The sequence below is a fragment of the Salvelinus sp. IW2-2015 genome, linkage group LG19, assembly GCF_002910315.2.
Source record: "Salvelinus sp. IW2-2015 linkage group LG19, ASM291031v2, whole genome shotgun sequence".
In the NCBI taxonomy this organism is placed as follows: domain Eukaryota; kingdom Metazoa; phylum Chordata; class Actinopteri; order Salmoniformes; family Salmonidae; genus Salvelinus; species Salvelinus sp. IW2-2015.
The window spans coordinates 27,070,152-27,082,866 of NC_036859.1; the positions used below are offsets into that span (position 1 = coordinate 27,070,152).

A 12,715-nucleotide genomic window follows, 5' to 3' on the forward strand; every position below is an offset into this window, starting at 1 on the left:
AGTTATTTGGTAAGCGTTGGTGGTATAGTGGTGAGCATAGCTGCCTTCCAAGCAGTTGACCCGGGTTCGATTCCCGGCCAACGCAACTGGGTATTTTGTTTGAATCACCCTTTGAAATGAATCTGCTAAAAGTCCAGTGCAGCTATTTTTTCTCAAGTATCAAATAGGGCTGACACCATTTAGTCAATTTGGTCGATAGGCTGTTGGTCGACTGAGAATTTTTTCGTTTAGCAGTTGCCCGAAAAAATTTATGGCACGTCTTGATTGACGCATATCTCCTTGCTGTTTGAGGTGAAGAAATGTTATAAAATAGGCCTACCTGATTACTTCTTGTCCTTGCGCAATAGCCTGGTATAGAGCCTACAGTTGTGTTGCCCGAGGTCACTGGCAGGGGAAAACTGAGTCTGTTTGAAAGTGAAAGTAAAACAAAACCACATTTTACATTAGCAGAATAATAATGGGGTTCCCTAAAAACACATCACTGACATCACCAGGCGGTAAATTAGTTAATGGACCAATAACAACTTCCACTTTGCCAATGAACAAGCATTTAGCATGAAGGCACCGCAGTGGAGGCTGGTGGTAGGAGCTACAGGAGGATGGGCTCATTGTAATGGCTGGAATAGAATTAATGGAACAAAGTCAAACATTTTTTTGATTTCTATATATTTCATGTGTTTTATAGCGTTCCATTTATTCCATTCCAGCCATTACATTGAGCTCGTCTTCTTATAGCTCTCCCACCAGCCTCCTCTGAGGCACAGTAATACCATAATGCTATGATTTTCACAGGTTCAGATCTATAGGGGAGGAATGTTCTGATGGGACGCATATTTTAATGAAACTGTTCCATCAAACTGTGCCTCCACAATAAAACCATGTCTTCTTCCCTTCTTCCTAGTATCATAGGTGTCCAATAGCCTTTAAACACAAGCTGCTTCAAATCAAATGAAAACAAAGTTTATTGGTCAAGTGCTAATGATATAGGGTGTAAACGGTACAGTGAAATGCTTACTTGCAAGCTCTCCTCAACTGTGCAATACACATTTATCAAAAATATACACAAATAAGTAATAAAAAGCAGTAAAAAAAAAATGGAAATATATACATGTGCAAGAGAGAGTAGTGACATGATTTTATGTTTTTTATTATGCAAATTTGTTTTGTAGCTAGTATTTATTTAGTATATGTCTAGAATTCATAACTTTGGAGATCACTAATTAGCTAGAAATATGGACGTTGAACGTTCAAGCTGCTGCACAGACACTATGGAAGCTCTAGTCTAGAAGCTCTAGTCTAGAACGCCTGGTTAAATTGTGTTTGAGAACATTTTTAACTCTCTAAATGTTTAAATGAGTGAGAGAAAAAAAATTATTGTAATACTTTGTGAGTGGGCAACATGCACTATCATCCTAAATTGGCATGTTGATTTATTTTGCCATATTAAATTATTATATATTGCACTAATTTACTACCTTACAAAAGCTTGAATTTTCACCGCATTAAATGTTGTGTCATTACACATTCTTACACGTTACACAGTTCATTTTATCATACTTGCCTGTCCGTTGCAGGAATTTTTTGCATTTTCAAACTCAAATGGCACGGATAATTTGGAGCGCTCTATGTATAAAAGTCGCTGGCCACAAACAAATAGACGAGGAGGCTCGCGCMCTAATGCCATAGATGTTAAGGTTTACTCTTGCAGGCAGGATGAAAATGAAATCAGTCAAATGAAATAAATCCATTAGGCCCTAATCTATGGATTTCACATAGCTGGGCAGGGGCCTGGGAGAACAAAGGCCCACCCACTTGGGAGCCAGGCCCACTCACTGGGGAGCCAGGCCCAGACAATCAGAATGAGTTTTCCCCACAAAAGGACTTTATTACAGACAGAAATACTTCTCAGCACCCCGCCCTCCCCCATCTGAYGATTCTGCAGGTGAAGAAGCTGGATTGAGAGGTCCTGAGCTGGCGTGGTTACACGTGGTCTGCGGTTGTGAGGCAGGTTGGACATACGGCCAAATTCTCTTAAACAATGTTGGAGGCGGCTTGTGGTAGAGGAATTAACATTAAATAATCTGGAAACAGTTCTGGTGGACATTCCTGCTGTCAACGTGCCAATTGCACACTCCCTCAAAACATGAGACGTCTGTGGCATTGTGTTGCGTGACAAAACTGCATATTTTAGTGGCCTTTTATTGCCCCCAGCACAACGTGCACCTGTGTAATGATTATGCTGTTAAATCAGCTTCTTGATATGCCACAYCTGTCAAGTGGATGGATTATCTTGACAAAGGAAAAAATGCTGACTAATCGGATGTATAATTTTGTCCTTGACACATTTAATTGACACATTTAACATTTAATTGAAATACTCAAAAACGCATTGTGCTTTAATCGTGGCCATCAAAGTTTACATTCGATTGCATTTAGAATTGTTATTTGTTGCGCAATGAATGGGTTTACAAAAGCACGTTTCACTCCAGTGAGGAGCTACTCTTGCGTTGTCTGACAGGTGATACGATACTCCGTTCCTCAAACTAGGCTCTGTATGCACTAAATTATGCAAATTAACCTATAAACCGATAAGCATGACCGGCCAAATGTATTTTCGGCACCTAACCAATTATCAGCTAACCTGTTAACATCCCTAAATTCGTTGTGGTTTGTCTTTTAGAACAATCCTAACGTAACATGTCACCAAGCTTATTGCTCCAGATCCATTGATTTCAATACAATGTTGATGTGAGTGATTCATTTGTGCATGCTACTGATTACAGTAGAACAAGCTAATCAATTACAGTTTAGAGTGGACGCTTGTCAAATGTTGACGCATGTGCAGTTTAGAAGGTACTAATTTAGCTGAATACAAGTAATCTGAACACAAGTGTGTAGAGAGTCATTTTTATGTTTTGGTCTTCAAAATATCACAACCTATTTCAGCGTATTGATTATGAATTTAAAACCGGTGTTTTGACACGGCTGTAATTAAAAAATCCATGACAATAGGAAGCAGAAACAGTATCATTTTCAACTAATGTTTTAGGAATAAAAATGATACTTTTAACATACATTTTCAACAGGATTCTAAAAACTTCTGAATGAGCCCAAAAACATTCTCTGATTTTGATAATATAACTGAAATTGTGAAAATGAGTTTGTCTATTATATATTATACCTACACTCTCCTCTAGGTGCAACGGCTATGGTCATGTTGTATTGCTCCTCTACAAAATGTCTGCCCCCTGTGAGGATCGAACTCACGACCTTCAGATTATGAGACTGACGCGCTACCTACTGCGCTAAGGAGGCGTATATCTAAACGACAAAAACATTAATGTTGAAATAGGATTCATGATTGGTCAATTCAATATCAAATGCAACTTTAATTGGTCATCAAAACTGACAGACTACGCACTTGTGATAAGGATTTTACTTGTAGGTTTGAGAGTAGTTTTAGAAACCATAAAATAATTTACATAATACTTGCCTTCAACTTAATTCTATTTAAAATAGTGTTGCCCAATCCCAAATCAACCCCTAGCCCTGATCCTGTAATAACTTGTATGGCTGTCAGGGCTGAAAAGGTGTGTGACTTAAAGGTAGACTTAGCAATACACATTTTGGAAGTAGCATTTTAGGCTGACATCCGTAAGAACAAACAGCGCAAAGCGAGGGGCTAATCTCCAAGAGTGAACAGTGCTCTCCGTGCCTAGGCAACAGGGTGTACTGTGCACCTCTCATAGTCTGTTCTGGACTTGGGGACTGTGAAGAGACCTCTGGTGCCATGTCTTGTGGGGTATGGTCATGTTAGGGCTATGGTCATGTGTATTGCTTCGGTTGGAAGAGCTCCAAAAACCCTGCCCCCTGTGAGGAGTGAATTGACAACCTTCAGATTATGARATAGCTACATACTGCGCTGAGGCATTTTGAAAAAACATTTCTGATTGGTCAATTTGATTTCAAACACAAATATTATTGGTCATCAAAAACAACAACAATAAAAATTGAGTTTATGACCCTTGTGTAGGGTCATATCACATAATACTTGCTCTCAACTTGATTAATACTTGCCTTCAACTTCATTTCACTGATACATCGATATCAGCCTTTTACCGACATATCGATAAMCAATATTCAATAAATAGAATGAAAAACGGGACTCTCATGCTTATCTGAACACTTGTGGCCATTTTTAAGATGTGTCATTATTGTCACAGTGTACGAAATCAAAATTTGAAGCATATTTCTCTGACAATTGCCCTTTTGGATGGCAATTTGTGAGAACTCAGTGTGACATATTAAAAAAAAAAAAAAAATCCCCACTGTAAAACCTAGATTGGGAGATATCAAAAAGTTGATATCAAACTTTATTTGCCACATGCGCCGAATACAACAAGTGTAGACTTTACCGTGAAATGCTTACTTACAAGCCCTTAACCAACAGTGCAGAAAATATTTACCAAATAGACTAAAATAAAAAGTAATAATAAAAAGTAACACAATAAGAATATAAGAATAAGAATAACAATCTTGCAAAAGCTAAAAAAAGGTACATGAAAAAGTCACTGCCCCCTGTGAGGATCGAACTCACGACCTTCAGATTATGAGACTGACGCGCTACCTACTGCGCTAAGGAGGCTTATAAGAGAAGTAAAAACACTGAGTTTGAAACGACGTTCCTGATTGGTGACTTTGATCATATCGATATGATTAGGTAATATGATTCGGCAGTACAGACAATCGCGTATTTGCCCCTTGCGCTGAAATGTCTATTATAGTTTAGACTACGGCAAGGACAATACTCAAATATTGTTTGAGAAGGTCCGGTAACACAGATTTCCTAGATGACAAAGGGCTGTATAGATATTGTCATTTATAAGCGCAGTAAATTTTAAAAAACACCTCGCGACCCATGCGACCTCCCCTCCCCTCCCCTCCCCTCCTCCCAACCCCTCAGCAACATATGCCACGTCTTTTCTATGGCCACAAGTACTGTTCACGACACAAAATATTCACACCCCTCTTGTTGATGGAGAGGATTTAGCAAATGTAAAGCTAATTTCCTGCCATTCTACGCGGTTGGAAGAGCTACAAAAACCCTGTGAGGAGTGAATTGACAACCTTCAGATTATGAGATAGCTACATACTGCGCTGAGGCATTTTGAAAAAAAAAAATCTGAATGTTCAATTTGATATCAAACACAAAATATAATTGGTCATCAAAAACAACAACAATATAAATTGAGTTTATGACCCTTGTGTAGGGTCATATCACATAATACTTGCTCTCAACTTCATTAATACTTGCCTTCAACTTCATTAATACTTGCCTTCAACTTCATTTCACCGATACATCGATATTAGCCGTTTACCGATATATCGATAACCAATAAAAACGGGACTCTCATGCTTATCTGAACACTTGTGGCCATTTTTAACATGTGTCATTATGGTCACAGTGTACGAATTCAAAAGTTGAAGCATATTTCTCTGACCATTGCCTTTTTGGATGGCAATTTATGAGAACTCAGTGTGACATATAGATATATTTYTTCCACCACTGTAAAAGAATAGCCTAGATCGGGAGATAWATCAGTATCGGTAAGTTTTGTCGCCCCAAAAATTGTAATCAGACGAAGAAAAAGCCATATCGGTCAGGCTCTATGAGATATAACTAGTTGGTGGGCAAAAACAGTCATCAAAACAGACATTGTATATGTCCGTACTTTAGTATGAAAATGTCAATAGGTCACACAGACTGAGGATCAAGGAAATAGAATCTGCTTAGTACTGCAGTTCTCTCCTACGCAATTGCCTAGGCCGTAGGGCTAAGGGATGGGAGTTGTTTTGGGATAGGGCATGTGTAATACAATCTTGCAAAAGCTAAAAAGAGGTACATGAAAAAGCCTGGAAGGAGGAGAGATGACTAGAAACGATTTGGTTGACCGTTTTTATGTGTGGAATAATTGTTGGAGTAGAGGAACTTGTGCATTTCAGGTAAAATAACAACCTAATGTTTATATCCGAGAACAAATTAGCTAGCAAGCTAAATTGCCATAAATGTTAAATGCTTTTCGACCTGTCCCCAAATTAATGTAATTGGTTCAGAGTTTGTTTTGATATGTTAACCTGCGTGTCGTGATCGAGTTTGKTGTAGGGGGACAAAATAAATGTATGCRCGAAGGCGCAMGATGGCGCACTCGCGCAGCCKGTTTGGGTTCCGTGTTAGGCATGCTGCAAKGAGGCATGATGACTGCAGATGTGGCCAGGCAATCAAATCAAATCAAATGTATTTATATAGCCCTTCTTACATCAGCTGATATCTCAAAGTGCTGTACAGAAAACCAGCCTAAAACCACAAACAGCAAGCAATGCAGGTGTAGNCGCCACGTCTATTTCTATGGCCACAAGTACTGTTCATGACACAAACTGTTCACACCCCTCTTGTTGGTGGAGAGAATTTAGCAGATTTACAGCTCATTTCCTGCAATTCTATACATTTTGCCATGTGTTCATGTGATATCTGAGTGACTCAAACATTACAACAAAATCAATGGGTTTAAACACCTACCTAAAAAATATTAGCTGACAGTTGATCCAACTGTCATAAATGGCTCATTAATGGTTTGCAATGACTGACACAACAAGAGGAAAACTACTGATGTACTACCAAATTTAGAAATTGTGCATTCTACTATTACAACTTTGTAGAGTAAGCTGAAAGCCCAACTGAGTTCCCGCGGTCCGTATTGACCCCTCTCTGGGTCTGGATGCGGACCGCAGTTCGCCAATTGAGTATGGCTGTACAAAGGTTTCTGATTATCTAAATGATTAAACTATTTTACAGTACATTAGGTCCTAGGATACACATTTCCAAATACCAGTCAACAAGGGACACAGTCCTTTGACAATTACATGCTATGGTTAATTATACTGTATCAGAATGGATTAATAAGCAAAACCTCAGCAACTTTCCTGATTTAGACCTCCACCACCACAAAGCAGAAAACCCGTCTAAGTAAACATCCAATAGATATGTCTGAACCCTATAATATGAGGTCTGACAAAAGTTGATCATAAAAATTTGTTGAAACCATCCTTGGTTAGGTTATTCAATGTGTGGGCCTATCTGCCCAGTTTGCAGACAGCTAAGCCACATTTGCTTGGTCACACACACTCTTTTAATGTATAAGGCATGAGAAATTTGAGCCACCCCTCCCTCCAACTCAGCCCTGTAGTGGACATCACTTGCTAGTGTGCAACATGAAAATGCTGAGCAGGGAATTCTCTGGCATTGTGAATATAAAGGATTGGGATTGAAGAATGTCTGTGAGTGCAAATAGTCATCCTAGACAATTTATTGAAATAACTAGTCCAATATGCTAATAACGGTATAGCCATAATCTTGATAAATCACTTAATTTACTTATCCTATAGGCCTAGCTAGGGCTACTTTGGGATATTATGGGTGGTAAGGTTGTAGCCACTCCCATTCTTTAGAACTACTTTTGGCCTTTAGCTGTCAGGTTCTGTAGTGTAGTCTTTATCACGATTGCCAAACACGCAGGGGGCAGTCGTGTATAGGCGTAACAGAGATTTTGGTGACCTTATTTGACCTTTTCTGCTGCTTTTGAGACACGGTTCGATCCCTCCTTGGGGCACTACTTGATTGAGTAAATAAAACAATAAACAATCACAATACAGTAACTACTGGTCACTCTTATGTATTATTATTCTAATGTATTCATTATAGAAATGTGTCAGTTATTAATGATAAACCTTTAAACTGCACTCTTCCTCCCCACATTTCTATTCTTCGGCTCCAGATGACAAAACCTATACACAGTCCAAGGGTTGCAGGTCTGCCAACTTCCTTCTGGTCACACATTGTATTCAGAGAAATATCCAATAAACCAAAGACATTGCTTTAACTGTGAATGTATTTATTGCAGATATTTTCCTCAAATAAAATGTAGCATACATAAAATAAACAACTTATTACAATTTATTTACATTGGATCTAATGTGTGTGTGAGACAGAGACATGTTTTTCAACTCAGAAAAAAGCACACAGAAATTCCTCAAACTGTAAACATTAAGACATAGTCTTTTACAATATTATCATTCACACTTTGATTTGATAGATATTTAGAGTAATTATGTAGATATTGAGAATGGATATGAAGGAGTAGATATCTCCAATCCTAAAATAAAATGGAGCAAACATTAAACAAACAAGTAATTACAACTTATTTACATTGTGCATAATGTGTGTGAGTGCATGTTGTTTTATTTTTCCTTGTCAGCCACCCATCTCTGCTTTGTCAGTCTTGATAGGCCCAGAGTATGCACTTCTGGGTGAGGCTGTCAGCCAATGGTGGAGTGCATGGCAGATCTGAAAGAGAGATGCACAAAGTGACAGTAAGTATACAGAGCTGGTGTAACTGAGTCAGGTTTGTAGGCCTTCTTTCTCGCACACGCTTTTTCAGTTTTGCCCACAAATGTTCTATAGGATTGAGGTCAGGGCTTTGTGATGGCCACTCCAATACCTTGACTTTGTTGTCCTTAAGCCATTTTGCCACAACTTTGGAAGTATGCTTGGGGTCAATGTCCATTTGGAAGACCCATTTGTGACCAAGCTTTAACTTCCTGACTGATGTCTTGAGATGTTGCTTCCATATATCCAAAAATGTTCCCTCCTCATGATATCATCTATTTTGTGAAGTGCACCAGTCCCTCTTGCAGCAAAGCACCCCCACAACATGATGCTGTTCTTCACGGTTGGGATGGTGTTCTTCGGCTTGCAAGCCTCCCCCTTTTTCCTCCAAACATAACAATGGTCATTATGGCCAAACAGTTCTATTTTTGTTTCATCAGACCAGAGGAYATTTCTCCAAAAAGTACGATCTTTGTCCCCATGTGCAGTTGCAAACCGTAGTCTGGCTTTTTTATGGTGGTTTTGGAGCAGTGGCTTCTTCCTTGCTGAACGGCCATTCAGGTTACATCGCTATAGGACTCATTTTTACTGTGGATATAGATACTTTTGTACCTGTTTCCTCCAGCATCTTCACAAGGTCCTTTGCTGTTGTTCTGGGATTGATTTGCACTTTTTGCACCAAAGTACGTTCATCTCTAGGAGACAGATAAAAATATCTTAAGGATCCGCCCCTTTAAAWWWWTKTTTGCCTAAAATGGCATACCCAAATCTAACTGCCTGTAGCTCAGGTATTGAAGCAAGGATATGCTTATTCTTGATACGATTTTAAAGGAAACACTTCGAAGTTTTTGAAATGTGAAATTAATGTAGGAGAATATATCACAAAAGATCTGGTAAAAGAAAATACAAAGAAAAACCAACCGTTTTTTTTGTATTTTCTTTGTACCATCATCTTTGAAATGCAAGAGAAAGGCCATAGTGAATTATTCCAGCCCAGGCTCAATTTTGGCCATTAGATGGCAGCAGTGTATGTGCAAATGTAACCGTTGTGAAATGGCTAGCTAGTTAGCGGTGGTGTGCGCTAATAGCGTTTCAATCGGTGACGTCACTCGCTTTGAGACCTTGAAGTAGTGGTTCCCCTTGCTCTGCAAGGGCTGCGTTTTTATGGAGCGATGGGTAACGATGCTTCGTGGGTGACTGTTGTTGATGTGTGCAGAGGGTCCCTGGTTCGCACCCGGTTCGAGGGGACAGACTAAAGTTAAACTGTTACACAAAGTTTTAGACTGATCCAATGAACCATTGCATTTCTATTCAAAATGTTGTATCAAGATTGCCCAAATGTGCCTAATTGGTTTATTAATAACTTTTCAAGTTCATAACTGTGCACTCTCCTCAAACAATAGCATGGTATTCTTTCACTGTAATAGCTACTGTAAATTGGACAGTGCAGTTAGATTAACAAGAATTTAAGCTTTCTGCCAATATCAGATATGTCTATGTCCTGGGAAATGTTCTTGTTACTTACAACCTCATGCTAATCGCATTAGCCTACGATAGTTCAACCGTTATTTTGGCTTGCCATAACAAAGGGGTTGCATTCTTATTGACTCAAGACATATCAGCTTTTCATTTTTAATTAATTTGGAAAAACATAATTCCACTTTGACATTATGGGGTATTGTGTGTAGGCCAATGACAAAAACATCTATATTTAATCAATTTTATATTCAGGCTGTAACACAACCAAATATGGAAAAAGTTAAGAGGTGTGAATACCTTCTGAGGACACTGTRTGTTGTAGCGAATTTTTTCAAAGATGCATTATGATGCATTACAAGCTCAAAACATTTATTTTAACCAAAAATACAATGACAATAACTGTGGCTATTTGCATGACAATGAATCATTAATAATAAGCACAGCCCTAGTGGGATGTATTTTAAGACATGATTTGTGTAAATCTTTGTTGCTTTTAGCATTTAATGACACATACAAGCGCATACAGTACCAAATACACTAATGGCTCAACTTGTGATACATGAAAGGAAAAGGTAGTGGCCAGTACGGGTATCGAACCCGCGACCTTCGCGTTATTAGCACGACGCTCTAACCAACTGAGCTAACCGGCCATACATCTCAGATCAAAATGTTATAAATTTGAACATTGTCAACAGAAATAGTGGAGTGGGATAACTACTTTGGAGTTTTATGCTATGGTCACACAATCCTAGTGAGTTTGTGTGCCCACTGCACGGTTTATATACATGGTTGAGGATTAAATTCAGCAGCCTCTCTCATTGCCAACACTTTGATCCTTAATGAATGGAACACTGTAGTTGCTCCAAGTAAACTACAATGGAATATTGCTGGAGCAAAACAGCCCAGCATTTTTCCTTCTTGTTTGTAGTCTGCTACCATTCACTGTACAGTGATATCAAACTGTGACAAAATAGACGTGGAACACAAAATGCATAGCACAGTCAAATAACTGAACATCCACCCTGTGGTTTTAGACCTCGTGGCGCAACGGTAGCGCGTCTGACTCCAGATCAGAAGGTTGYGTGTTCAAATCACGTCGGGGTCAAAACTTTTTCTCTCTGTGATCAAAAAACATCGGAGAAAACAAACATTAGACATAAGTGATAATTCCCGAGAGGCCGGTGTTTGGAAGGTATATTGGCACTGGTGTTGTTCGTCTCGGGCCGGCAAACTGTGCCAATATATCTTCCAAACACCGGCTTTGCGAGCATGATCACTTTTGTTTTTACAACGGGTTACCAACATATTAAAATAATGATTGACATATTTTCACTAAAAATGTTATTTTGATTAATTTACTCATACTATTTCGTCTATCCACAAGCTAACACAATAACTTAAAACTGAAGCTGGAAAGACTCCAAACTAGCTGCACTTCGTTTCGTTTGACTTTTTTTCAATTGACATTTCTTTGTCTATATCCATAAAAATAATGCCAGCTGATTCATGATCTCGACTTGCTGAGAAACGCTGCCTGCATCTCTCTCTTGTCCCGACTCCCGACCCCTACWCGTCCATTACTATTTGAACATTGAAACAATGTTGCAAATGTCAGAGAGACAGACAGCAAGGTTTATACAAATCTCTGCTGTTGAAAACTAAATGTTAGTCTAACAGAAATGTGAGATAATGTCCAGATGCTTTTTATAGTGGAGGCTAATGAGACAGTAGATTGCGCAGTCAGATAGAACAGAGTAAATAGGAATTTTAACATCATAGATTTAGCCGGTGGTAACTTGTGGAATAGACACCGGCTGGAATGCGCTTTTAACCAGCATTTTAATCAGCATTCAGGAATAGACCAACCCGTTGTATAAAAATGAAATAAACAATAATCTTGCCACATTTGCTCTAAACGCTTTACCAAAACTAGAATCAGAGTATGATATTAATTGAAATTACCTGGTTTAACATAATCTCATTCTAAATTATTCTAAACCTTTGCCCTAAACTGACAGAAACGAAAGCGAACAACAAGTTAGGACAACATATTCGCATATTTAACAACCCCTTTTGTTTGTGTATTCTGCTTCCACCTGTGTGTGCAATTGGTGTGTAATCACCTCAATGTAATTACAAGGGCCTAAAACCATCTGAATCTCAATTTTGTTTGATAATTTCTGCATATTCTTTCTGCATATTTTGTATGAAATATAATTACATGTACGCTAAAATTATAAAAGAAAGTGTGAGGAAGTATAAAAATGAGGGCTCGTCCGGGATTTGAACCCGGGACCTCTCGCACCCTAAGCGAGAATCATACCCCTAGACCAACGAGCCACGATAGACGGCACTGGAATTATGAGATTTTCTTCGTAGTCCAACAACAAATTGACTACCATTATGTTGGTTATCAGACTCTTGCTTACCATGACACGAAAACATAAACTGAACAAAAATATAAACGCAACATCTAAAGTGTTGGTCCCATGTTTCATCAGCTGAAATAAAAGATCCCAGAATTTTTCAATGCGCAGAAAATTATTATTTCTCTCACATCTGGTGCACCATTTTTTTTTTTACATCCCTGTTAGTCAGTATTTCTCCTTTGCCAAGAAAATCCATCCACCTGACTGGTATGTCATATCAAGAAGCTCATTAAACAGCATGATCATTACACAGGTGCACCTTGTGCTGGAAACAATAAAAGGCCACTCTAAAATGTGCAGTTTTGTTACAAAACACAATGCGTGAAATTGGCATGCTGACTGCAGGAATGTCCCCCAGTGCTGT

General features: G+C 38.7%; 6 non-coding genes across 6 annotated transcripts; 2 read left to right on the forward strand and 4 right to left on the reverse strand.

Moving 5' to 3' along the window:
• Positions 1-13: 13 nt before the first annotated feature.
• Positions 14-85, forward strand: trnag-ucc (transfer RNA glycine (anticodon UCC)). Its single transcript has one exon. It is a non-coding gene; the product is annotated as a tRNA-Gly (tRNA).
• A 3,157-nt stretch (positions 86-3,242) lies between these two features.
• trnam-cau (transfer RNA methionine (anticodon CAU)) lies at positions 3,243-3,315 on the reverse strand. Its single transcript has one exon. It is a non-coding gene; the product is annotated as a tRNA-Met (tRNA).
• Positions 3,316-4,572: 1,257 nt separating this feature from the next.
• On the reverse strand, positions 4,573-4,645 carry trnam-cau (transfer RNA methionine (anticodon CAU)). The gene has a single exon. It is a non-coding gene; the product is annotated as a tRNA-Met (tRNA).
• A 5,853-nt stretch (positions 4,646-10,498) lies between these two features.
• trnai-aau (transfer RNA isoleucine (anticodon AAU)) lies at positions 10,499-10,572 on the reverse strand. Its single transcript has one exon. It is a non-coding gene; the product is annotated as a tRNA-Ile (tRNA).
• A 383-nt stretch (positions 10,573-10,955) lies between these two features.
• trnaw-cca (transfer RNA tryptophan (anticodon CCA)) lies at positions 10,956-11,027 on the forward strand. Its single transcript has one exon. It is a non-coding gene; the product is annotated as a tRNA-Trp (tRNA).
• Positions 11,028-12,190: 1,163 nt separating this feature from the next.
• Positions 12,191-12,262, reverse strand: trnap-agg (transfer RNA proline (anticodon AGG)). Its single transcript has one exon. It is a non-coding gene; the product is annotated as a tRNA-Pro (tRNA).
• Between the last annotated feature and the right edge of the window lie 453 nt (positions 12,263-12,715).